This window comes from Hipposideros armiger, unplaced genomic scaffold, assembly GCF_001890085.2.
Source record: "Hipposideros armiger isolate ML-2016 unplaced genomic scaffold, ASM189008v1 scaffold_612, whole genome shotgun sequence".
NCBI lineage: Eukaryota > Metazoa > Chordata > Mammalia > Chiroptera > Hipposideridae > Hipposideros > Hipposideros armiger.
In genome coordinates, this window is record NW_017731962.1 from 87,681 (window position 1) to 114,060 (window position 26,380).

The following is a 26,380-nucleotide window of genomic DNA, read 5'->3' on the forward strand; positions in this document are numbered from 1 at the left end:
GTGTGTGGTGTGTGTGTGGTGTGTGTGTGTGTGTGTGTGTGTGTGGTGTGTGGTGTGTGGAGGGTGTGTGGTGTGTGTGTGTGTGGTGTGTGTGTGGTGTGTGGTGTTTGTATGTGTGTGTGTGGTGTGTGTGTGTGTGGTGTGTGTGTGGTGTGTGGAGGGTGTGTGGTGTGTGTGTGGTGTGTGGTGTGTGAGTGTGTGGTGTGTGTGTGAGTGTGTGTGTGCGCGCGCGTGCGCTCTTGCACACTCCCTGCAGTAGCCCCGTCCCTGGGAGTGGGCCCGTCCCTGTGACCTGGGCCCGGTTCTTGCTGGCAGACGATGAAGTCCATCTGCCCTGAGAGCCAGGCTGCTTGCGCCAGCTTCATTGACATTGAAGGGACCTTGTGGGGCACAGTTGGGCCTTCGTGCGTGTTGACTAATTTTCTTAAAGGGGAATATACTTTGAAGTTTTCTTATAGGCCAAGGATATTTATAATTAGTTCTCATTAGTCCAAATCCAAATGAGCAAGTTCAGGTATGTGCTCCCTTTCTGTGCGTTCCTGGAGGGGTGCACTGAGGGGCCAAGCTGAAAAGTGCTGCTGGGCCCAGGGCGTATGGGGGCGGGGGGCACAGCCGTGGGTGTTGCCCCAGCAGAGCTGAACCCGGCTTTTGTTAGCAGATTCCGAAGTCCGGAAGTCTCAGGAAGGTGGATGTAACTGTGCAGTGTGGATGCTTGGGGTGCCATGTGACCCCACGTCTGTGCATGTGTGCCAGGAACAGGAGTGTCCTGTTAGGGCACTTCCCCTGGGAGCCCAGTGACAGCCAGCAGCTCTGGCGGAGAGCACTGAATTGGGGTGGGGTAGGGGTGCCCTCGGGCCCCCCACAGAGTGGCCTCCAGTGACCCAGGCCCCCTCTCCTGTCCTCCCGTGACCTGGCTCCTGGCAGTGGGGACCCTCCTTTTGGGCTCCAGGCTGACCATCTCGCTTCTGTGCCCACGTCACCCTCAGGATCTGCCATTAGGTGAGTGCTAATCACGCCCCCTGCTGGTTCTTGGGAGACATGTGTCCTTTAAAGGGCTGGAGCGCTCCCAGCCCCCAGCCACGTGTCTGACAGTCTAGGTTGTAACCCATAGTTCCCAGTTCCCAGGGACTTAAGCGCCTGTGTAATAATTGCAGCAAATAGCGTGCTGGCAGCTACTGTTTGGTAAAAGCAAAACAGCTTTTGGGATATGAGTAGGATTGATGCAACCCGTGGCCAGTCTCATTCTTTTTATCTGTATAATCATGACTTGTTGAAAGTAATGTTGCTTAAATATTATGCCCCACACGGCAGCTCCCAGCTAACAGTACCGTGAGCGGCTCTTCTCCAACGTTGTGAATCTACAAAAGTTTATTTGCTTTTTTTGCTCATTATTGATTTAGTACACAGCTTATGGTTAAATTGTTACAAGCTGCTGTTGTGTGAACAAGAAAACCAAGCTATGCTGTATCCTGAAACTGCACTCAGTGTATTCCCTTCCGTGGGCTTGTCACCTGCCTGTGGCTGGACTACGCCCAGGGCTCAGGGCGTTCACTCCCTCAAGAGGGCGCAGCTGCGATGGCTTCAGGGGCTGTGGGTGGCCCTGAGAGCCTTGTGATGTGTGAGGCACGGTGCACTGTGCCCAGCAGACATGTGTGCCCCACGGTGGCTGGTTTCTGGGGAGAGTGGCCGAGGGTCACTTAGTCATCAGCCAGACCTCTCCCAGAACGACCGAGCTTGGGGAAGTTGGAGATGGAAATTGGTTTGCTGTCCCTCGTCTCCGGGGACAGGGACCTCAGAGTTCTGTAACAATCGAGGGCTGGGAAAAGACTGGGGAGAAGAGGAGCAGGTTGGAGACATGGTGCTTTTTAGGACTAGTGATAGCCACGGGGGGTCCCCAGATCAGATTGATAGCCGAGCACCTGGTCGGGAACTCACGTTCCCGCAGCGGAAGGCCATCAGTTACATGGGCACGATTTACCTCTTTCCAGAGGCAGGAAGGAAGCAGCAAAACCACCAGGTAATCCTGTGCTGTGGATGAGCTGGCAAGCATCAGTACGGAAACAAGGCAGGACGCTTGTTCATGACTTGAACCAGCACCTCTCAGATAATGTCCAGGAGTGTAATGAACGTCTGGAAAGGTGTGCAACTTAGTCATCAGAGAAGTGAAAATGGAAAAACCACAGACGTGGTGTCTGCGCTGCACCGGACTGGCTAAAATGAAAAAGACAGACGGTGAGCGCTCGCACATCGAGGCGGCTGTAACTCGGTCCAATCACTTTGGAAAACTATCATTAATAATAATAATAATTATTATTATTATTACTATTACTATTATTAATTGTGATTATGCATGTGGGCTCTGGGCCGAGCACTCTCAGAATCCCTCATCTACCCATTCTCTCCCCACCCACGTGGAGGAAATCTTACCATTTGTGTTTTCCAGGCGAGGACGGAGGCTCAGGGTGAGTGTCTGGCCTGCGCTCCTGCCGAGGGGCACTCTGTGCCCTGAGGGCAGGTGTGTACCTGTCCTGTCCCTGCCGGGTCCTGGTTTCCCAGGTAGACGCCGCACTGGCCGGCATGTCGTTTTGCTGCCTGGGAGCGGGAGGCGCGTGGCCGGCCGGAGTCCGTCCTGTGGACCCCGAAGGCTCTGGGCCGGAGTCCTCCCAGGAACACCACTCGGCATGACCTCTGGGGTGGGCGGTGGGCGTCATCCCTTTGCTGTGTGGCCCCTTCACTGACAAACGGAGGGACAGATAAGGTTTCCTGTGTAGCTGTTGCTGCTACTTTAGCTCACACTCATTTTCCATTAATCTCGCTTAAAAGTTATAAGGTGATCTTGAGGTTCGCCTTACTCTTCTTCCTCACATCCTGATCCCGGGACGGGGCCTGTCCTGGGTGCTCCTCTCCTCCATGTGCCCGGGGTTCAAGCACCTGCTTCCTCCTTCCCGGCTGCCGTGGACTTTGCTCTTTGCCGCAGGAGGGACCGATCGGGCACCCGTGGACGGGCCCCTCTCAGTCCCTGAGAGTTCAGTCTGCTGTCCTACAGAGCCTACCTGACGGTCACCCTGTGGGGTCAGGTCTCCTGAGTGTGTGGGTGTAGAGCAAGTCCCAGGGTGCCCACGCGTCTCTGCTCCCACGGTGACCAGGGCTGGGGACCTTCGGGAGCCCCGGAAGAGTCTCTGAGGAAGGTGACGCTGGTATGTGATGTTTTGGTCTTTCATGGTGAAGACAGGCGGCGCCCCTGTTGCTGGGATCCCGCTGTCCTGCGACTTCTAGAACGAGGGGAAGCCCTGGACTTCAGGTGGAGGGCTTTGTGTCCCCCACCTCTTTCTGCGGAACTGTGGTCTGGTCCACGGCAGTGGGCGTGTCCAGGCTTGTCCTGCACCCCTGCTGTGTGTGCTGTGAGCCCCCCGGGGAGCGGAAGCCACCACAGACTGCTCACACTGCGGTGGCCCCTGACCATGTGTACTGAGAGCTGCAGACCGAGGCCCGCAGCTGAGGGCTCGGGTGGACAGGCGGGAGTCCCAGGGTGCCTGCCGGGTTGGGAAGGTTCTGTTTGCTCTCTAAACGTGGTGTAGGGGCCGGGCAAAGGGCTCGGACTTCGACCCGCCAGCTTGTGTCTAGAGAAGGCACATTTCCTGCAACATAAGCTTTTTTCCTTAAAAAACAAATCTTACTGGTGTTCAGGAAAATTAGTTAGACTGCCGTTACACCATAGAGACAAAAGGTTGGGGCTTAATAAGCAAGCATGGTAATTTCCTTCTTAATATTTAAATTTTAATTATGAAAGTGATACATGCTTGTCAAAATTAAACACAGAACCAAATCCAGTAAATAAAATCCCAGATCCACTCTTTTGCCTGGAGGGAACTCCTGTAAATGGTTTGTGTTTTTGCAAGTTTTACGGAGCTTGTAAAAGCACATGTCAGAATAGACATACATGGGCAGAGCTCCTAAAAATGTACTTCCGTGTCACCACACACCTGGGCAGCTTGACGTAACTTGTCTGAAAGTCTTTTTGGACGCACAGACCTACCTCACTTCAAAAACGTAGCGTCATTTTCTATGCATGTTCTAAAAAGTGTGCGTGGTTGCACGTGTGTGAGACACGTTGGGGTGACAGTTTCAGAGCCCCCCATTATCACTTGTGCTTTCAAGACCAAGATGTGTGTGCGCGGTTCAGAAAGCGTGTGGAGCTGGCACTCTCGTCCCCGTATTGAGGGGCTGGCCGGGATCGGGTGACGCAGTGGAGGCAGTGTCCGTGAAGAGGGTGACGATGGCCCTCAGGTGCCGTGGTGTCAGTAAGCCCCGCCGGGCGCAGGCGCCTGGCCTGCTGGAAGGGGGCCCTGCCTCCTGCTGTTGGGGCGCTCCCTTCTGTCTCTGGCAGGTGCTGTCGGGAGGTTGGCAGGGGTGCTGAGGGGCCTCCTCAGGGACAGTGTCCTGGGCCAGGTTCCTTTCCCACTGAGGAGCGTCTGTTTTCTAGAACAGTCCACACCATGGTCCTCCCTCTGGAATGCCTGTAAAGGGCTGTGTGCACGTAGGCCCCGCGCCTTTTGTCGACTGGGTCACCAGTGTGTTCCCGCGAGCACCGGGCAGAAACAGCGGTGGGCTGTGGCCTCCCCTCCCCCGACTCTGCTTGGTCACGAGGCCACCGTGTGGGGCCCCGGTGTGTCTCAGACAGAGCCTGCTGGGCGGCTCCTTGTCTCTTGGTGACCAGAACTAAAAAGCGAAGCGCGCCTCTTGCTGGCGTGCCTCGGAGCACCAGAGCATCATGTGCCGGTGCTGGCCCTGTACCAAGGGGTTCCAGCTGGAACAGGACTGGGGATGGGCACCTGGGAGCAGTGTCACAGGTAGCTGTGAGTTGTCCCCGCCGCCCTCTCGACTTGGCTCTTGGCATCGCCTGCAGTTTTCTCCCTCTCGCTTCCATGTGGGTTGAAACCAGGAGGCAAATCCATAGGAACACCAGGCCCGAGCTGGGAGGGGCGGTCCAGCTCCCGCGGTCCAGCCCCAGATGCTGAAGGGAGGGCACCAAGGCCATGTAGCGAGCCCCAGCGGGCCCAGCACACATGTCAGTGTCACGGAAGGTAGCCCTTCCTCATTTTTGGTGCCCCTTTGCTCTCTTGTTCCTCCAAAGTGAGTGCCTGCTAAGGAAGCGTGTTGGCCGCCGGGCAGACGTGGGTGGAGCAAGGTGGCCTCTGCCCGGGTGGAGTAGCCCTGGCTGGTGTCCTACCCGCAACCTCAGCGCCCAGGTGCCTCAGGGACTTGGGTTCCCTGTGCGGAGGACCCTGTCACCTGCGGATGAGCACAGCTTGCTGCTGTGTAGTCCCTACTCTTCTTCACTTGCCTTAGCCCAGGGCCGCAGGAAGTTCTCAGCGGCAGGAAGCAGTAAGAGTCCTGCGCGCCCTCGTCCGCTTTTCCTGAATCCAGTGAAGTGAACGTGTTGTTTTCTTCCTTTTTCTCTTAATTTCAATAACTAGATTGATTGATTTTCTTTTTTTTTTTTTTAAAGATTTTTATTGGGGAATTGGGGGGATGGGGACAGTGCTGGGGAATTGGGGGAAGGGGAACAGACAAGTTGCTGTCGTTTTGTTCTTCAGTCTAGTTGTGGAGGACGTTGCTTCACTTGCCCAAGTTGGCACCATCATTGCGCTCTTCCCAGGCGAGGCAGATCAGTCGCCGACTTCTGGACGGCCGCTCACTGTGGCCGCTGGCCGCTCATGCTGGCTGCTGGCTACACACAGTAGCCCATGGCAACCCACTGCAGCAGGGGCTGCAGCCTACGCCATCGCCAGCGACTCACAGCAGCGACTCCAGGTCGAGCTGCTGTCCAGCATCTCAGCTGTGGAGGGCAGTGTCACTGGTCCTCACATGCGGGACCTGAACTGGGGCCCTCCAGCGTCCCAAGCCAGCCCCCAACCATCGCGCCACTCGGCCGGCCCTGATTGATTTTCTATAGTAAGCTATTCCCGTGACTTGGTAGAAATCAAATTTGGTCACAATTTTTTTCTTTGTTTTTTGTAACCTCGTGGCTGGAATCAGGTTGCTAATACGTATTTATCATGTGTGGTCCGTCTGTGGTCACGCCTGCTAATTCCTGCAGCGCCTCCGTGTTTGTCCCTTATGGACATGTGACTTTGGGGCTGAGAGGTTGTGACTGAACAGGAAAGTCTGGAGTGAGCGTGGCAGTTTCGAGGGGAGCACATGAGGAGTGTACGTGTTATTTTAAGTTGCCTCTACTATATGGGGTGTTGTTATCAGGAAGTGAGGTTGCAGTTTGTTAAATCCAGCGTTCTTTTTAAAGAAATACATTGAATTTTACCAATAGATTTCCTACCATAAGACCATCCTTGTATCCCTGGAGCAGACCCCACGTGGTCATGATGTACTGTTATCTTTTTAGTGTGCTATTAGATTCTGTTTGCTAATTGTTAAAGGAATCTTGTGTTTATATTTGTAAGTAAAGAGCAGTGGTTCTCAAACTTTTGGTCTCTTTACACTCTTAAAAGAGTACTGAGGACTGCAAAGAGCTTCTATTTTTTTTTTTTTTAAGCTGAGCCATCCTGCCACCTGTTGGCAGCTCAGCAGCTGCTCAGCTTGGGCTGGGAATTGAACTGCTGTTGCTCAGAGCTCAAACGCTTGAGCGAGCTCTTAACCAACTGAGCCACTCGGCCGGCCCTAAGAGCTTCTATTTTTTGTGAGTTTATCTATTGTGGTTCTCAGCTAGGGCTGACCCCCCGCAGCAGGGCACATTTACGGTGTCAGGAGACGTTTGTGGTTGATGCCACTGGTGATGGTGAGGTGTTGCTACTGGCTTCTAGTGGGTAAGGGCCTGAGGTGCTGCTGAATGTCCTGCAATGCCCAGGACGCCCCCTCCACAGAGAATGATCTGGCCCAAAATGTCAGCAGTGCCATGGCTGAGAAACCCTGCTTTTATACAGAGTGTGCTAAAAAAAAAAAAAATGTATACATGCTTTAAGAAAGGAAAAAACTGTATTAAATTTGTAACACTCAATATACGCTGATAATGAAAGATGAGTACAAGTCACGTGCATACATTTTTCTGGCACGCCCTGTACATGGACATGTTGGTGAGAGGGTCTGTGAGTGACTGTCAGGAGGTGTGTCCCTCTTGTCAAGCGCAGACTGGCTGCCCTTCAGGGGCACTGGGTTCACCCCGCGGCGTCTTCTGTGGCCATTCGCAGCTCCTGACCCTTTATTCTTTGTTGGGTTGGGAGACGTATCAACCTTTCCTGCCGTCATCCTGCTTTGGTTGGTTTGCATGACATCCCTGTTGTTTCTGCTTTATGAAGCGAGCTGCTGGGCTAGTTGGTACGTAGGTATTATATCTTCTTTAAGAATTTTAGTTGCTAGCATTACACATATTTCTGCTTTGTCTCATTTCATGTCACTTGGCTGATACTTTATTGTCTTATATTGAATGCTCTTTTTCTTTTTTGCATTTCCCCGATATACATTTATTCGTTATTTTCAACCCTGCTGAATTGCTTTGTTTGAGGTATTTCTCTGACATCTAGCAGAGCGGGTTTTGTTTTGTAAAGTATTTGCCTTTTTTAGTAGGTGGTCTCATCCGCCTCGATTGATCGATAGGGTCCACGTGTTTGTGTGTTTGCAGAGTCACAGGTAAGATGTGTGTCCACGCGCCATTTGCAGACACTCTCACCGGGCGCATGGCCTCTGTTCTTCCCTTTTCCGGTTGTTTGGTCTGTGCTGTGTTTGGCGTGTTGACCTGATAGCGGGGAAGTGTGTGTTTTGTCTTAGTGGCTACCTGATGTGAACCTGACACGAGTATCTTTCTATCAGATCCTGCGTCCCCTCCTTTTGGATAATGTCTGCTGTTTCTCTACTGACAGCGACAGTGACGTGCCCCGTGCTTGCCAGCACCAGCCCCCCACCTCACGCGCACCTGAGCCTCTCCTGCCCACATCGTCCGGCCCTGCTGTCATTCCCCCTGCTGCCGGTGAAGTCACTGCGACTCTTCTCCCACCTCCCTGCCACCCGCCCCACGTGCTGGCTGGTTGTCACAGCATCAAACACTCACGTGCTGTGCGGTCAGCCCTCTCTGCTCAGGCTTTTTTCTCCAGGTAAATACCTCACAGCCCAGCCTGGGCCTTCCTGGCGGCCCAGGTGTGTCCTGGGCACAGGTTCGGACTCGTGCCAAGTGGAGCAACTTGGTGTGTCCCAGCCCTCCTCACCCCGCCCCCAGACCTCCTGTCTTCAGGTCTAGTTCACCATCTTATTTTTTACATCAGCGTTTTGTTTTGTTTTTGTGGATGTTTGTATATCTTTCCCTTTCACTTAGTTCCCACCTTCCTGTGAAATACTGTTTGAGCTTTGTCTCTTGTAGGTAGAGCAGATGGCTGGATTTCTAACTGCTGTTTACACTTGCCGTGATTGCTGATATACCTGGGCCTTCTGCTCGGTATTACCATCATCTACCATCCCTTTCCTTTGTGTCCCTGTCTTGAATTTCACCCATTGCACCTGTTAACTTCATCTGCTGGCATGTCTGCCTTACACCACAGGGACGTGCAGCTCACCTGGCCCAAGCTCAGCGCTATCTCTGCGTCCTCCCCAAACCGTGTGCAGGCCTGAGAATCAGGACTTTGGCCTCAGTGTTTTCAAACCCGCATTTCCTGGGCACGTGCAGCCCTGGGCGGATGTTTGCATCTCTGTGCTCTGTTGGAGGCCCCGCTGTGGTCCTCGGAAGGCCCTGAGCCCGGAGAAGGGACCCTGGGGCTGACCGCAGGATGGGGTGGGACCCAGGGCGCTCTGCGCACAGCTGGGCTTGGCCCTGGTCGGTGAGCCTGTCTGTTCCCACGGGAGCCTCTGCTTTCTCTCTCCCTGCTCATGGGAGAGTGTTCCCAAGAAAAACAGCTGTGCGATCGTGGTGTTTACACAGGTGTGAGGAGCGGCCAGGAGAGCAAGGGTGCCTCCAGAAGGCGGGATGGGGACCTCCGGCACCGGGCCCTGTGGGGCGCACGCAGCCTGCGTGGCCTCTGTGGACAGAAGCCCAGATCGTGGCCTGGTCCTGTGTAGACCTCGTCCTTGTGCCACGAGGACAGACGTTGGATTGAAAGGGGGAGGGCGGAAGCCGGGAACTTGGAGGTGTTTGTTCATGATCGTGGGGGGAGAGGGGGGGGCGCCTGTCACAGCTCAGGAAAGTTCTCCCTGATTGCGGATCACAGAGTTCCACATCCGTCAGGAGCAGGCTCAGCCCCGGGGGAGTCACCAATCAGTGCAGGTCAGCTGTTCTCCCGTTAACAGTGAGACAGCCTGGGGCGGGGCGTCAGCTCAGCACAGCCCCGGCTCCCCTCTGATGTCCTCAGCCCGCAGCTCTGTCCTCCCAATAATGGTTTGCTGGTCTCAAGAAGGCTGCTCCCACCTTGCCGTTTCATCTGCATCCCAGGCAGTTTTATCTGCATCCCAGGCAGGAGGAGAAGGGCATACCCGGGCAGTTCCCTTTTGAAGACCTGTCTCCATGCTCCTCCTTTCACCTCCTTGTCCACGGCCAGACATGGCTGTCCAGACTACGGTGGGGGGGCTGGGACCTTACCTTCTTGGCTGAGGCTATGTCTGCCTGACAGTGTCCGCCCTGTTGGTACAAAAGCAAATGGCAATGTAGGGGAGGAAGAAAGTTTCCTCTACCCTCAAGATAGATTAGCAAGAGAAAATGACCAAATTTAATATGCATGTGCACCAACAGCCCCACATAGATGAGCGGTTCAGAGACAGGAAGTGAGGGGTACATGGCATTCTGAGCTAAGGATGAGGTAAGGCGCCTGGGGCTTCAGAGGCCATTGCAGGACGATAGGAACAGAGGTCCAATAATTAGTGGTTTGCCCTGCCCTGTAGATAGGTCCAAAAAGGTTATCTCTGGTGATAACTCTTATCATGGGCAAGGCCCCTAATTCATTTCTTTCAGGTGGCTGGGGGTGCGGGCAGGAGTTTGTTTTGAGCCCCAGGGTCTCGGTTGCCTTCGGCTCACAGCAGCCCTCCTACCACAGAGCCCTTTCTGATCCCCTAGAGCAGCCAGCCCCTTCACGGGATAGCCAGCGTTCCAGAAGCCGGCCTAGCCTTGACCCTGGACCTGAGAGAGAAGGCATTCCCCTTCTTCCTGCTCCCTCTTCCTCGCACGCTGTGCACATTGGCTGTTCTGCGACTCTTGACTTGCATTTCTGATTTTCAGCGTGGGGGCTGATCAGGTCTGAGCTTTCAGCTTCTTTGAAAATAAGACAAAGGACAAGGCAACAGCCTCAAGCAGGGCTCGTCCCCAATCACCCAGCTGCCTCGATCGGTGCCGTCCAGCTGCGCGTGGGCAGCCGGGCCCTGCCCTGGGCCTTGAAGTGTTGCCCCACGCCCGCTCCTGGGCGCTTCCACCTCGCACCTTCCTGGCGTGCAGACAGTTCAGTCAGGGGTGAGAAGGACACCGTGCGCTCCCGCCTCCCCCTTGGGAGGGGCCGAGGGGGGACAAGAACCAGGCCACTGCCAGTGAGGGGGCCCCTCTGCGGTCTGGCCCAGGAAGCCCGCAGGTAAAGGGTGGGATGAGGCACTGCTTAGCAGGCGGGAGAGAGAATGTGGCTCGGGGCCACACGTCCCAGACCCCACAGGCCCCGTCCGAGTCTGCACCTTCTGTGGGTCTGACTCCTCAGCTCTGACCACAGACAGCGGTGGGTGAGTTATTCGCCCGGGACCCCTGCCCCTTGGCCTGCCGGGAAGAGCACCTGGTCCTCCTCCATGTGCCTGGTGTCTGTCCATCCTCACCCAGAGCTAAACTCGACGTAAGAAACGCCCAGGCCTGGAGAGAAATTTTATAAGCGTTTATGTGAGCGAAACTGACAATGTGCTGGGAAGCGAGAGCTCGGACGCTCCTGAGAAGAGCAGTTTTACAGCTTCTTTTACGCATCTGAGATTAGGAGGGAGGATGACACGGCACAGGCGGAGATCAGATTACAGGGCGTTCAGCAGGATTCTGTGCTCTCTGAGGGTTAATATCTCTCCCAGGGCTGTTACTTCCGTTATTTTTATTTCAAAGATGTGTGAACCTCCATGCACAAGGACAATGGACTCCTTTCACTAAGGAGGTTACAGGCCTGGGGCTCCCCAACCTGCCCCCATCGTCCAGGTGGGGGTTCAGATCCGCTCACCCCGTGAGGCTCCTTCCGCAGGACCCCAGAGGCGAGGACCAGCTGCGTCGGACGTCTGACGTCCTGTTTGCATCTGCCTGCCCGTGGCAGGGCCTGCACCACAGTCCTCAGGCTGTTTCAGCAGTGATTTCTGAGTCTGGTTCTCCCCAGTGAGGGCGTTCAAAGGCTTTGTCTGCCACAGATGTCCCACGAGTGACTGGAACTGCAGAGTGACGGCCCTTGTGTGCTGTGAGCCTTACAGCCGACACGCCCACCTGACAGGCGCTGAGAGTTACACATGAACTTGTAGGCCGCACAGACCCAGGTGACAGGTGACACAGAACATCCCGTCAGCTCATTTTTAATGTTGCTGGCACATAGACAGGATGACATTTTGGCTGGATTAGGTTAAATAAAATGCATTATTAAAAGTAATTTTACCTTTTCCCTTTCTTAACGAGGCCACTAGAGCACTGAGCTTACAACACGGATCGCTTTGTTTCTCATGACCGGCCTGTCGTAGGTTGTCTGTCAACCCCGCCTGGGGCAGACCCTGCTTGCAACACGCCCTGGCCCCACTCTCCCGTGCTTGTGAAATCCGGGGAGTTCTTAGTCACTACTCGCTGAGAGAGAAGGTGGCTGTCACCCTTGCCTCTGCTGCCTGGACAAGCTGTTTGTTTTTGGGTGACCATCAGGTTCACACACAGGCGCAGGAGGAAGCAGTTCTGAATTTTACCCTTCAGATCCAGGTCCGTGTGGCGGGGCGGGAGGTAAAATCTTACGTGGGTGCCCGAGGGGCTCTGGGCTCTGAGGACAGGCCTGTGCGCGGAGACCATGTATACGTGAGAAGGGACTTGAACCAGTAAGTTCTTCGATGTGGTGGGTTTTATGCTGCAAAGAAGTCCCCAGACATTTAAGGGAGAAGAGTTCTCTGTGGTCCTGCTAGTGGTTTAGTTTCTGGGGAGTTGAAACTGACTGGGTGTGGGTATTTGTGGGGTGAGACCTGGTGCCCTGCCTAGCAGTCCCGCGTGATCCGGAGCAGACGGGCAGATGGCCAGGGGTCCACAGGGCTTGGCATAGGCTCCACCTCGGGCACAAGTGGCAGGAGGTGAAAAGCTTTTCTCGTGAGTGGAGCTGTGCGCCAGCTCCCACAGGATGAATGTGAGTGAGTGGAGGACTCTCGTCCGTGGCAGAGCTGGGTGCGGCTGGCGAGGCCTGGGATCGGGCAAAGGCCCTTTTCCATAAAGATTCATTATTTGACTAGACACCCGTCAGTCTGTTCATTTCACAATTGGATGTGTGGTGACTGTTGCTGCCAGGACCTGTCGTGGGAAGAGGGTGCAGAAACCATAAAATGTGGGTCTGCCCGTGTTTGTTCAGGAGCAGGTGTGGCCGTGTGGGGCAGGGGTCAGCGCCCACACCCCCACGAGAGCATGCTGATGGGCCTGGTCGGGCCACCGGAAAAGCCCGCGCAGGGAGGGATCTTAGAAGCTAGGTCTCGCGGTCACGGGCAGCAGAGCCGGACGTGGGGGGTGGGAGGCTGGGGGGAGTGCTTGTCCCAGCCCTCAGCGGTCAGCATGTGGACCCTGCAGAGCGCTGCCCCCGCGCGCAGTGGCTGTCGTGATCATCGTCCACCCGTGTCGACCAGCACGTGCTGGCTTCTCTGCAGAGCAGAGAGCACAGGCGGCCACCAGGGACTCAGGACAGAGTCCCTCCGAGCGCCTGCTTAATTTCCTGATCCGACAGTCGTCCCTTTTCTCACGTGGTTTGATCACCAGCTCCGTGTACTTCCAAGTGTTTCCAGAGGACTCAGCCTGATGTCAACGGGAATGTTTCCTCCGCTCCCAGCTTTGCGCTGTCCCCGGCCTCCGTGCTATTTAATTGAGTTCCACAGCTGCAGACACAGTGGCGACACAGCGGGTCTGGGCACAGACAGTGGTTCTCCTAAACTTGGAGCTGGAGGGGGCAGAAGGGTGAGCGGCTGGAGGCAGTGGGGGTTGTGCCATCAGCCCTGGGCGTCCCCGTGGGTCAGGGGAGCCACGTCAGGGAGCCTCCGCTGTCTGTAGAAAGCGCTTGACACCTGTCAGTGAAGATGGCTTGGCGAGTGCCCACTCAACTGTGAGAGGGAAAATGGGGGAAGACACACCTTCCTCTCAAGGAAAGCAAAGCAACAGAGTGTCTGACCTCAGAAACCAGGTAGATCCCCCGTGGGCCGGAGCTGAAGTGCTGAGCATGGGGACCCCAAGGCTGGGGGCTGTGGAGGTGCCGCCCGGAGGTCCCGCTGTGAGAAGCACAGGGTCCCCAGGTGCTGTGCCATAGAAGTGGACCCTCGTGGCCAGCTCCTGCTGGAACCAGGGGCCGGCATGGGGGTGCCGTGCTGGGGAGAGGAGCCGAGGTAGGAGGAGGGATGGAAACACAGTGGCCGCAGCCTTCTAGGAAGCTGGGGACGGACAGGGAATCAAGGACATGGCTTTTTGCCGTTGTAGAGCGAGCCAGGCTGTCGGCTGGCCTCTGTCTGAGCCACAGTGTCCCCAGCATCGCAACACAGCAAGAGCCTCAGGCGCTGTCTTGTCTCTGGTCTGGACCGAAGGCCTCAGACTGCCAGCTGGAGGGGGCTGCACACGGCGGGAGAGAACACTGCCAAACTCACTGTCAAGATCAGAGTCACCCAGGAAGCCTGACGCGAAGACAGCGCACAAAGCCTGCCTCAGAGTCGGATGCTCTCCAGGTGAAACGTGTTTTGTGATGCAATTTGGAAAGACACTAGAAAACAGCCGCGTTTAAGATGCTCAGCGGACCAGGTGAGCCTGAGCACCTATTAAATGACACAAGACACCGTGGAGCAAAAGTCGTTTATTGGGGGCTGCTAAACGACCCCCACTTCCCTGTCTGGTTTGGAGCTGGGAAAGTTAAAAATGTCAGCTTTTCACCGATCTTTTGAAGAACGTGGGTTAAGTGTCCAGCAACCCGGTCTTCCTGAGTCTAAGCCCCAGTATGGGACGGGTGTGCCCACCGGGCCCAGTGACAGCAGCTGCCCTGTGTGGCAAGGCCACCCCCTGGATCCTCGGGCAGGAGGGTCCGGGGATGGGCGCTGTGCAGGCTGGGGGCCCCAGGAAGGAGGAGCCGACAGCAGGTCACTACGTGTTCAGTGGACAGCGCGTGCGCAGCAGACCCCGAGAGGTGACCAGAGGGCCAGGCGTGATCTCCTCCCAATTGTCAGAAAATGCAAGTTCAACCACTGAGGGTCATGGCCCACTCTTAGACCAGCAAACACCAAAGGGTGGGCTGAGGGCACCCCAGGTCAAGGGGTCCCTGGGTGGTAGCTGCAGGGCTTGGACTCCAGCCCAGAAAAGGGGGCCATTTGCCGTGGGCATGTGCTCATCTGCGAAGACCCCTTTTCAGCACAGATGAGCAGGAAGCCCCTGAGAGAAGGTTCCTGGCCGTCTGGTGCACAAGAGAGCCTGTCCGTGGGGTGTCCCTCCCCACAGAGCACCCGAGGATGATGCAGGGGAGGGAGGCGGGACTGCCAGTGTCGCTGACGCCTGACTCTCAGGTCCCCTGAGGTGGGATTTCTGGGGACGTTTTGTGTGGATCCAGGCACATGGCATGTGTAAGGACTGGCTCGCCGGGCGTGGCAGACCCCAGGGCTGCTGACCACTGCAGGCAGGACTGTGAGGCGGGCGGCGGGCGCAGTGCCCAGGTGGCCCCCCTCGAATGCCCAGCAGCTCACAGCTGGGACCTGCGGTGCCTTCAGCAGGTGCAGCTCCTTCTTCCTGAAGTAGCCCTGCGTCTGCCCTTTCTCCAAACAGGAGGCCACGCAGGGGGGCCTTGCTGTCCTCCCGTCATTGTCCCCATTGTCCTCCCCACCGTGCCAGTCAGTGTCCTGGGAGCCTGTGGGTAAAAGCCGGGGACTTCATGCAGAGAGCAGGTGTGCTCTCCGCTCCCAGCTCTGCCACTCGTGAGCTCGGGCTGCGCTGCCTTCTCGTTCCAAAAACACGGGAGGTGCAAACGGTCACGCCCGCCGGGAAAGGAGGGCCTTTCGGGCGACGGGCGGCCTCTCCCAGCGCATGTCGTCTGCTCCTCCATGGAACAGCGGCTGTGCACAGGCTGCAGACAGCACGTGCCATGGGGCCCAGCGCACCCCACAGGGCCCAGGACCCATTCAGCCTATGCTTTGCCTCCCTCTCTGCTCCCTGGCCACCAGCCCATGTGGAACCGCTGTTGTGAGGTGTCCACCCCACCCCTGCATGGCACTCTTGTCTTCAGAACCCCGCTTCTCACACCCCTTCCGCGGAGCAATTGACCCCTTAACTAAAACAAACAAGCAGAATCTCTTCATCCTTTTCATCCTGTTGTTCCAGATACTTGTTCCCTGGGCTCTGGACAGGCCTCTGCACTGCTGTGTGTCAGGTTCTCGGTCACAAGTGCACGGTGGCCGCCTGGTCACCCTCTTTCTCTCAGAAGCCCCGTTATTTTCCATCAGTGGCTGTACCGAACCTGGGATTTCCAGGAACATGATGCAGAAGGGGCGAGGGACCAGTTCCAGGTGAGGGAGACCCGGCCCGGCAGGGGGCCACGTGCTGGGGTGCAGCCCCTCATTCGGGGGTGTCATGCATCCATCCCCTCGCCCAGCCTCGGGCAGGGCCCCGCCTTCTGCTCTCGGTGCGTGTTTCCCATCCTCAGTTCCTGGCTACCCAAACCAGACCCTCTAACAGTTTGACGTGGATGTACTCTGGAAGGCTCCATGTTTAATTTTAAGAATGTCTTGTTTCCACAGTAGCTTTAAGGAATTGTCTTCTCATCGATTTCGAGATGGGCCAGAAACCCACCCGGCTGGTCAGACCAGGAAACTCCACTGGAGGCCTGAGGGCTTTTCTGTTCTCACTCTCTTTTGAAGATTATAGATATAATATATCTCCATTTTCTAAGATAAAACCTATCAGGCTTTCTTACGGGGCTTCTGAGCACCGAACCGCAGCTCTCTGAGCCTCGGGTGTTGTCAGCACAGGGACTCAGTCGCTGCGTGGATTTTCACGGCAGCCTTTCTACCGGAGACCTCGGTATGCCCGTTCACACTGTGCAGGACTGTCAGGTGGCTCAGGAAATGCCCTCTGTCGGGGCGTCTGGTGCCTCTGTGCCCACCAGGAACTCAGCATGACCTTGACGGCAGGTGCTTCATGCAAACCACGATCGGCTGGAACAAAATTACCTCTGGGGTCCGTGGGCATAAATTGGGGTTTATACTAACGCTGCAATTAAAAGATGTAACAAGGATCGTAGGTCATACCCATGACATGGGGAAAAGAAAGGTTTTGCTGCTTTTTCATATTTTTTCTTGCTAGATCTGTTTCATTGCTTAGGATGACATTTGTCCAAAAATTTTAAATTTATATTACCTTCTTATTTTGAAATCTAAGGAAATTTTCATCAGAAAAATCAGACGCAGACTAACTGCCAGGTGTTAAGGCTGACGTGGCAAAGGGCCAAGCTAGAAACCAGGCGTCTAAAAAGCCTCTTATGCGTGGAGTCCTTTCCGGAAATTGCCGTTTTGTGAATTTGCATTGTAGAAATTGCCTCCATTCGATACTTTTCTACACATTGACTGAGTGAAGGTGGGGAGACCTTGTTCTTCAGGCCACACCTCAAAGTCCCTGGTGTTACACTGTTGTCCCCACAAGCCAGGTGTAGCCCACGCTGGTGCACCGGAAAGACCTGGGCTGCGCCCAGCCCCAGCCGGTTTGGCAACACTGGCTCAGCTTCCGGTGGAGGAGCGCGGGCTGGGCAGCGTTGGGAGCCGGTCCTAAGGTGGAGGTGGCAGTGCGGAGAGAAGACAGAGCTGGACAGGACCTGGGGAGAGCAGGGTGGCAGCCGGCCCTCGCCCGCCCTCCAGGTAGGTCACTGCTGGGGAGCCTGCAAAGGCGTGGCCTTGGTTGTTGGCTATAGTTTGTTTCTCTTTACCTTTTCTGTCTGAGCCTTTTTCCGTAAGGCTAAAAAACGGTTTGCTGCCCCTCGAGAGAAGGTTGCCGTGTCAATTGGCAGGTCAGTAACTCAACACCCGGCCACCCAAGCGCCACGCCATGCCACAGCGACAGGCTGAGCACTGGTGGCCGGGGCATCACAGGCTGATCCCACGGGACCTCACACGCCAACCTCATCCTTGAGGCTAAAAAGTGGAGTAGGAGACCAGGGGGCAGGTTCGCCTACGGGAAACCTTACACAGCTGGAAGCTTCTCCTGTTCCCGGGAGCTTGGACAGCCTGGCAGTAACGCGCATAGTGTCATGCGCACCATGCGCACGCCCCAAGGTGACGGGTGCTGACTCCATTGTTGTTACTCACACAGCAGGCCGGCAGGACTCAGGGCCGTGTGGTGGGGCTGGGAGCCCAGAGGCGTATCCACCATCGTGTGGTCACCCGGCAGGATTCCCCGACATGGAGATGAGGGGAGCAAACCCTACACGAGAAGGCTACTGAGGCTTAAGCAGAAATGGGTTCCAGCTTCACATAGGCAAGCACCCAAACGGTGCGGCTGCCGCACACCACTCGGTCCTCGCCAAGGGGCCCGAGGGGGTGGCCCAGAGTCAAGTTGTTGCACCGCAGGTTGGGCACTTAATGACCTAAATGTCTTCAGTAGGAGAATGGTGACATACTTTTGAGTACATCCCTACAGTGCAATCCCCTGCCGCTGATTTCAGGAATGAAAGTGGTGATGAAAGTGATAACACACCACCGGCCGGACTCAGCGCCTTACACAACCCACTCATTTAACCCTCATAACCCGGTGATGCAGCAACTGTACCCCCACTCTACAGATGAGGAAATGGAGGCTCAGAGAGGTTTAGTACCTTTCTCACGGTCCCACAGCTCAGTGGTGGCAGGGCCAGGATTTGAACCCAGGTGGCGAGCGCGCGTCGCACTCGCTGCCTCTCGCTGTAGGGAGAGGTCTGCATGGCCTAGAAGACCTCCCTGTGTCTCAGTCTGTTCCGGCTGCTCTAACGGTGCACCACAGACTGGGCGACTTTGTAAAACCGACATTGATTTCTCATAGTTCTGGAGACTGGGAGTCCAAGGACGATCACGGCACAGGCGTCTAGTGAGACCTGCTTCCTTGCTCACAGATGGGGCCTCTCGCTGTGTCCTCACAGGGGTCTCTCTGGGGTCCCTCGCATAAGGTCACAGATATGTTTTTGGAGGCTCCACCCTCATGCCCTAGCCACCTCCCAGAGGCCCCACCTCCAGTACCACCCCATGGGGCATTTGGTTTGAGCATATGAATTTGGGGGAACACAAACATTCAGTCCACAGCGTAGAGCATTGAGTGAGCAAATCCATTTATAGAGTCGCCCGACTTCGCCGCGTGTGGCGGCGTCTGAAGCAACCTGCTTCGGCGAGGACGCCACTGGTCGTGGAGGAGCCCTCTCTTGACGGTTTGAAACTTTTACAGCAAGAATGTATTACTCTCGGCTAACTCACAAAACCTCATTATTTACAAAACCTTTTTTAAAACACAGAGTTCAAGGTCGGGTGTTTTTGCACTGTGTCATTCGCCTCTGGAACTGGGCAGCGGTCTACACCAGGCGGTGAGTGGCTGCAGCAGCCCAGTATCCCCGATTGAGAGGGGGCCTTTGGAGTTTTCCCCCGACGCACTCAGACCTGACGTTAGAGGGCAGTGAAACAAGCTGCTGCTGTTTCTTCTTTCCCTGAGACATCGTCACTGCTCCCTGCACAAACCACAGCAGACGCCTTCCCAGCTGCGAGGCTCGAATGTCCTCTGCCTTTTGGCGGAGATGAGGGAGGGGGCGTTTCCAAGTCATTGTGGTTGGATTTTGCTTTTTGGCTGTTCAGTACACAGATCCTGTTTATGGAAGTGGTGGTTTTGCAGTTAGACGGCCTGGGTTAAATCCTGAGTCTGTTGCTTACTCGCTGTGTGACTCTGGGCAAGCTGCTTAACCTCTCTGTACCTCAGTCACCTTATCTGGAAGATGAGGCTCATAAGAGTGCCCGTCTCCTAAGGGTGCTGTGAAGAGTGAATGAGCCGATGCCAACAGAGCCGCCAGGATGCCTGGTGACGGTGACCAGCACGCATGTGGAGGCACTAGTGACAGAACTGTGAACTCCAGGTAGTGTTAGAGCGTCCCGCCTGAAATTCCAGAACCTGGGCTCCCTCTCCAGGGAGCTGGGGCGGACAGGGCCACGTCCGGCCTGCTGCGTCCTGTCAGGGGCTGATGTGCGCTGGGCAGCTGAGCCAGCAGGATCATAGACTAGTCGCTCGACTGACGGGGGAGGACAAAGCCTCCTGTAGGTGGCTTGTGCACTGTGATGTAGACCTGGGCGGGTGGTGTAGACCTGGGCGCCATGGTATAGACCTCAAGTGGGTGGTGTAGACGTGGGCAGGTGGTGTAGATCCAGGCAGGTGGTGTAGACCAGGATGTTGTGGTCTAGACCCCAGTGCGTAGTGTAGAGCCCAACGGGTGATATAGCCCCGGTTGGGTGGTGTAGCCCCAGGTGGGTGGTGTAGACCTGGGTGCCACAGTATAGACCTCAAGTGGGAGGTGTGGACCCAGGCAGGTGGTGTAGACCCTGGTGGGTGGTGTAGACCTGGGAGAGGGGTCTAGACCCAGGAGGGTGATGTAGACCCCAGTGGGTAGTATAGACTCAGGTAGGTGGTATAGGACCCAGGCGGGTGGTATAGGACCCAGACGGGTGGTGTAGACCGGGTGGGTGGTTTAGGACCTGAGTGGGTGGTGTAGACCCAGGCGGGTGATGTAGAACCGGGCGGGTGGGATAGGCCCCAGTGGGTAAGTGTAGGACCCTGGCAGGTGGTTTAGACCCCGGTGGGTAGTGTAGGACTTGGGCGGGTGGTATAGGGCCCAGGCAGGTGCTGTAGGACTCGGGCGGGTGGTGTAGACCCAGCCCCAGCACCCGTGTGGCGATGGTCACTTCTCACTGGCTTCCAAGCGCGCTCTCCTCGCGGGGTCTCCTCTGTGAAAGACTCAGGGCTGCACTGACGCGTCCTGTTCTGAAAATGCAAACGGGAGCAAATGGAAATGACACCAAGCACACGCAGGCCAACTAGGGACCCCGTGCAGGGCAGCCACTTTCTCGTCCCCTCGTCCTGGGGGACAAAGAGCCACTCACTGTAGAGTGTTGATACTTTTCTGTGGGCAGTGGCCCGTCCTTTCGCCTCAATAGCCATGAAGGTCCTTGTCTTAGCCACTTCATGGCCGCCCAACGCAAGTCACTGGCCCTGTGGCCTCCTGGTCGTCAGAGAGGTGAGGGAAGGGCCAGCACACAGTGCTCGGAAGACAAAGTGACGAGAGCCGCCATGCGGGCGCCTGCCTCCTGGGGCCTGAGCTTCTGGGTCCTTCTCTTCCCTCCCTGCCTCCCCCTCAGGCTTCCAGCCCCCGGTCCTGCCTGGGGAGGTTGGGGGTCGGGGTCCAGTGCAGCTTCCTCCTCCTGCTCTTGTCAGAGGCTGCCCCCGGGGTGTCCTGCCCGAAGAACCACCGGTTATGTCCTTGCACTGTCACTTAGTCCCCCCGGGACTTTATGGACCCGTTTCCCAGACTGCCGTGTGCTCTGTGTCCACACGTCCCTGGAATAGATGCAGACTGTCAGGTCCGGTGCACACGTCAGCTGTCCCCGAGGCCTGGTCCTGCTGTGCGACACTCGGGCCGCTCCTGTGCGCTGCCCGCTGTGAACACTGGGAGGACCCTGCACGCACGCCCGCAGCTCCCTGCAGCGCAGCTCCCGGTCTGTTCCTTGTTTGGGATAACTTTCATCAGGAGGTTTTTGGGGTTTTTTTAATATACATTTTCCATATGCTTTTTTAAAAAAACTCCAAGTCAAGTGGTTGTTTTCAGTCTAGTTGTGGAGGGCGCAGCTCACTGGCCCATGTGGGAATCGAACTGGCAACCTTGGTGTTATGAGCACTGCGCTCTCACAAGCTGAGCCAACTGGCCGCCCTCATCAGGAGGTTTGGAAGGCCGGAGCCGGAGGGTCAGTGAGGCACAGTCCTGCCTAGGAGCAGGGAGCCCCCAGGCCGCTGTCTGTGTGCCAGTCACTTAGCCCGAAGGTTTGATGGAAATTTTAACTGTGATTTTAGTTGAAATGGTTAAGAACAAAGCAAGCTGACTTCTGTGACTTTTAAGCACGTGATAATTGTTCTAACAGATTTCACATCTGCCGGAAACCATATTTTGTGTAAAGACTGCGTGCCAGGCAGGAATTTTGTTCTGGGGCGAGTAAGGCTGGCGGCGCCGATCGCTGGGAGGGCCGGTCGCTGAGCCGGGTATGTGCTCCTGCGCGAGCCTGTCTGCGGCTCACCTTGTACTTTGCTGCACAGAGATTTTCCTTAACAACCACCAGGCAGCTCTCGCAGGAACCTCAGCTCGTGTGTGCCCGTCTTCCTCACCCTCATCTTCCACTGGACGGTAGCTACCCTGACATGCAGCCTTGAAAAGAACAGTTTTTAATGTTCCCATTACCTGGGCTCACCGAGGGCCGGAGAGCCCTGTCACACGTCCTCGGAAGGCTTTACGGGCACCCTGTACTTTTGAGCAACGCCGTCACCTCTTAGCCCCCCCATAACAGGCGAGCCCCCCCCCCACTTGTAGCGGCGTTCCCTCAGGACACCTGCTGCCGGTGACACCTGTATGTGGCCTGTGTTCTTGCAGGGACTGCGAGCCTCACAGACAGCGCCGTGCACACAGAGCTTCTGACTTCAAAGCACCTGGGACTTGGCCGCTGGCCTTTCGGGGCTCTCACCTCGGGCTGTTTATTTGTGTCTGGTTTGCATAGGAACCATTCGCGGGTGGTGTCCCGGTGTGGGTTGCAAGGGCACCATGTCAGCTGGTTTCTGCGAGCACCAACCTCCTTCCCGGAGCATCTGCCACTGCGCTGCATTTACCCCGGAGTGACTCAAAGCAAAGAGCCTTTCCACGTGGGGCCTTTATTTTTGTTATTTACTTATTTACTCGTGTATTCAGAGCTGCGGAAGGGCAGTTTAGGTGGGGCGTGGCACAGAAAACCACCTGCCTCCCGCAGGCACCGCTGTTGTGCACTGAGGAAGAGTCGGTGGAAAGGGACGCAGCCCTCGGTCATGCCCCCAGCACAGCGTGGATGTGAGCAGGGCTGGAGGAAGCTTCTCTAGGACGCGCTTGGGCTGCGGGCTCTGCCTCTCCTGCTTCCTCCTGGGACCAGAGGAGAAAGCTCAAGGAACTTGTATCATTTCCAGAGGCCGCCGGAAAGCACCAGGACTCTGTGTCCAAGTGGTCAGTGGGAAGGACGCCATGGGCATAAGAATGAGGTTTGAGGCATGACACTGTCGGCTGCAAGGAGCCCAGTGAGGCCGTGGGGGGCCGGGACTCTTACGTGAGTGCATTTGGCAACTTTTCTCCTTGTTGGTGGTCCTGCAGTGTGTTGCCGACATCCTGAAGGTTCTGTCCCTTCTCATGTGAGCTCAGTCTGGACAAACAGGCTTGGTGAGGTGGCGCCTTCCCAGTGGGCTGGCAGCATCTCATTAGCCTAATAATGCAGCCGGCCTGGGTACAGGAGAGCCTCTCTGCTGCCTGGGATCTATGCGCTTAGCGAGTGCGGGGGCACCTTGCAGAGCGATGACTTCCGCAGATACTTTCCTTCTGGAAGTCAGCACCCGTCCCTGCCCTTCTGTGGGTTTAGGCGGGACCCACATTCTAGAGGCCCAGGACATCAGGGATTGACACGGTGCCTTTGGGGAAACCGGGAAGAGCGTGATTACTGTGAATTGACACGTCTGAGGCTGGAGCAGTGGGGCAAACTCCAGGGCGCCCTGGCCCCTGGAGGCTGCTGGAGACGGAATAAGCCAGGAGTCATTGCTGGGGGGTCAGGGTGGAACTGGTCGCACCGGGGGCAGCAACGTGCTCTGATGCCACCATCTATGAAACCTGGTAGAAATCGTGTGTCTGCCAGTTATTTGGTGATTTTGTGCAGAATTTATCTGGAGTTGGTAGTAGTACCCAGAGAGCAGAGCTGTCATGGTCGTTAGATGCATAAATTTGTGTGCAATACCTGTCACTTAGCACGGCTTTGGTGTGGTCTACCTGACTGTCGCCTGCATGTTTGGCGTGGTCTCCCTCACCTCTCAAAAGGCCTGGCTGGGTGTGGCCTCCCTGATCTGTCACCGGTGTGCGTGGGCATGGCCGTCCTTAGTTTCCATGTTGACTCTGCAGTCTCAGACCTCAGCCCTCCCAGTTAACTCGGGCCGTCAGCACCCGGTTCTGGGATGTTTCCAGATGGGGTCCACCCTGGAGGTCCAGAGGTTGGCAGGGAGGGGGCCGGGTCGGAGGTCTGGCCTGCACACACTGGACCGAAGGTGAGCAGAGAGAACGGCACGGGGAAGGAGGTGGCTGATGGAATGAGGGCCGCAGGACCCGGGTGCTCAGGTGCGGCACAGGCGGGGACAGGGCTGTCCCGTGCCCCCCACCTGCCCCTTCCCTGGGGACACGTAGATGGCATTGTGTGTCTGTTCTGGAAGCTGGAGTTCATGTGCAGCTCCTGCAGGCACCGCGGTGGACCGTGCCGCCTGGTGGGGCCCCCAGGGAGAGCCAGGCTCTCTCCCCTGCAGCCCAGGCGCCCCGCCTGCCTGCCCTCCCGTGGCCGCGCTGAGCTTAACGTCCCTCCCTGGGGGTCACGCTCTGAGGTTGCACTTTATGTTCAGTGCTGGTCGGCTCCTTGTTTCTAGGGCAGGGCTGGTGGCTCTTGGTAGTTGCTGCCTGGGCAGCGCCCGGCTCTCCCTGGTGGCTCTGCTTCGCCTGTGGCCTCGGGGACCCCGACGGCTGACATATGGGGTCCTCCGCTGGACCAGGGGGTGTCAGCAGGATAACAGAACTTTTCAAAACTACATAATAATGGCAAGTGCATATTTGTCATTCGTATTTCCCCAGGTCTGGTGGCTGGATAATTACTGCTCAGCTAAGCAGGAATCACTAATTATACCTTGAGTTTCTCTCAGTTGTGGGAGAAAGTGAATGTGGAAATTTTAGGAGAAAACTTACCTAGCCTGAAGAAAGGTTCTATTAAGTTTTTAAAACAAACTTTTATGTTGCTGCTCTGAGGAAACCACCAGACGATTCTGTCAGCACACTCCTGCTCTTCTCTTTTCATATTTATTATAAATCATTAATTTTCAGGTCCAGAAAGTCATCTAGAGATATTACATTCCTGCGCCATTTCCTTGTGTAATATGTTCAAATTAGCTTTGTTCTCCTCAACCTTAAGTAAGAGACGTGCAGAATGAAACAGACTAGTAAGCCAGGGGCAGGAGTGACATCAGCGCACGTGAGGCTCTCGGGCAGGGGACGATGGGACCCTTGGGTTGATGGTTCCTGGGCACTGACCAGCTGGCACATGGTAGCCAGGGCCCCGTGGGGAGCGTCCGTTCAGCAGAAACACGATTGCAGGAGGATTTGTACAAAATTCCCATGCCAACCTTTATTTCAAAATAAACAAAACCAAGGTTCTAACCATTCTAGGTTTGCTGCATTTTACACAAATAACATAAAGAGCATGATAAAAAGTGACGACTAACTCAGCATTCCTTACAGGTGACAGAGCCAAACACAGGCTAGGGGTTCAGTCTCAGTTCCGCTTTAGCCTGGGGAGAACTGTTAGGTGTTTCTTCTCACCTCTGCCGGCCTGACTCCTCCACGGGAACTGGCTCAGGGAAAGCTACCCATTTGGGGCATTTTTTCCAGGTGCTTTCTCTGTAGCAATCCCTTAGATGTCACCACCGCCCATTGGTGTAGGCAGAGTGGTTATTCCCAGTTGACAGTAAACTGAGGCGCAGCATGGAAGTGGGGGCAGGCGCTGGGATGGGGGTTCCTCCCTGCCCAGGGTGCTGTGCTGTGCTGAGCACCCTCACCGGGTGGTCGCAGCAGCCAGCGCAGGATTTGGACAGCGTCTTGCCTGCAGTGTCGTCGGGAGAGAAGGGACTCTTTCTGTGACACACTGAAGACCCTGAAGTCCACAGTCCAAAGGGAGGGTGAGAGCCAGGCTGCCTCCGCCTCTGCCTCCGCCAGAGAACCACCAGCCATGCTGGGGCCTGCTGCGTGCCCCGCGTGCGACACCGGGCACTCCGGGGCGTGGAGCGGCTCAGGTGTGGCCTGACTGCTTCTGCCCTCCGTCCCTCAGCCCCCAAAGCTCTGCGCACAGGCTCCGTCACTGCTCCCCGGGGCCCAGAGGCCAATGGAGAGCAGAAGAGAAGCAAAACCGGCATGGCAGCCGGTGCCGCGAGACCGTGTGCTGACCACAGGCACAGAGTGCCCCCTGGGGGTCCAGTCTGGAGGCTAAGAGCTCAGAGGGGCCTCTGCAGCCATGTGGGGTGCATGGGAAGCCCACAGGCCACCCACCTGCCCGCCGAGGGGCCGGCCTGCCTCCCACCCTGAGAACTCAGCAGGAGGCTAGGGACGAGGACAGGATGTGGGGAGCATTGCAAAAGCCTGGAGCTCGGAAGGTGCCTGTTGTTGGGGTGCTCGCAGTGGCAGATGGGGGGCAGGCTGGGACCCAATTTCTATTCTAAACAAGTCGCTGACCACACCATGGAGGAGAGGGGCTGGTGCCCCAAAGTAAACAACCTTTCCTGGGGCGGCAGGGCCAGCTTGGGTCCCAGAAAGTCCTCACAAACAACCTTTCTAAACGAAAGTTGGCCTCAGGGCCAAGGCCGAGTCAGGTGCTACCACTGAAGTCAAGGACACCTGCCCCCCTCCGTGGAGACCTGAGAGAGAGACCCTGCACCCAGCTCAGCGATAGGTTTCACAGTCTCTTTTCAACACCTCGAGGGCCAGTGTCCCCGAGGCTCAGATGCACCAGGGGCCTTAAGGCTGCGCCCGCCACCTCGAGGTGGTTTTGTGCAGCCATAGATCCGTGAGCAGCTGTCTGTGAGAGGATGGTTTCTTTCCCTGATTTATTAGAAAGGGAGAGGCCCAGAGGCCTGGCAGGGAGAACAGCCTGTTTCTCAGGCTCTCAAATGAGGGCTGTGCTCATCTCCCAGGAGAGCACGCGGCTATTTAAAAGCCCGTCCTCCCAGGTCAGCAGTCCCTCCAGCTACTTTGGGGATTAGGGACTCGAAAGCCTTAGCAAGGTGATGCTCAGGGCGATCCTTGGAAGGCAGTTCCCGGAGGCCCAGGTGGAAGAGTGACCTGCCTCCTCTCCTGATGGCTTCTCAGGCCAGAGGCCAGGGTGTGAATCTCAGACTGATGCCGCT

The 26,380-nt window shown here is 56.3% G+C and overlaps 1 protein-coding gene across 2 annotated transcripts in view; it reads left to right on the forward strand.

Moving 5' to 3' along the window:
* AGPAT3 (1-acylglycerol-3-phosphate O-acyltransferase 3) overlaps nt 1-26,380 on the forward strand; it is a 76,378-nt gene that overhangs the window by 542 nt on the left and 49,456 nt on the right. Inside the window, exon 1 of one of the 2 annotated variants that reach the window (XM_019625012.1) lies at nt 3,051-3,197. The exons of the other annotated variant lie outside the window; for it this stretch is intronic. The gene's annotated coding sequence lies outside the window, so the exon portion shown is untranslated. Of the gene's footprint in view, nt 1-3,050; nt 3,198-26,380 lie in introns of those variants that run through there. 2 annotated transcript variants of the gene reach the window in all.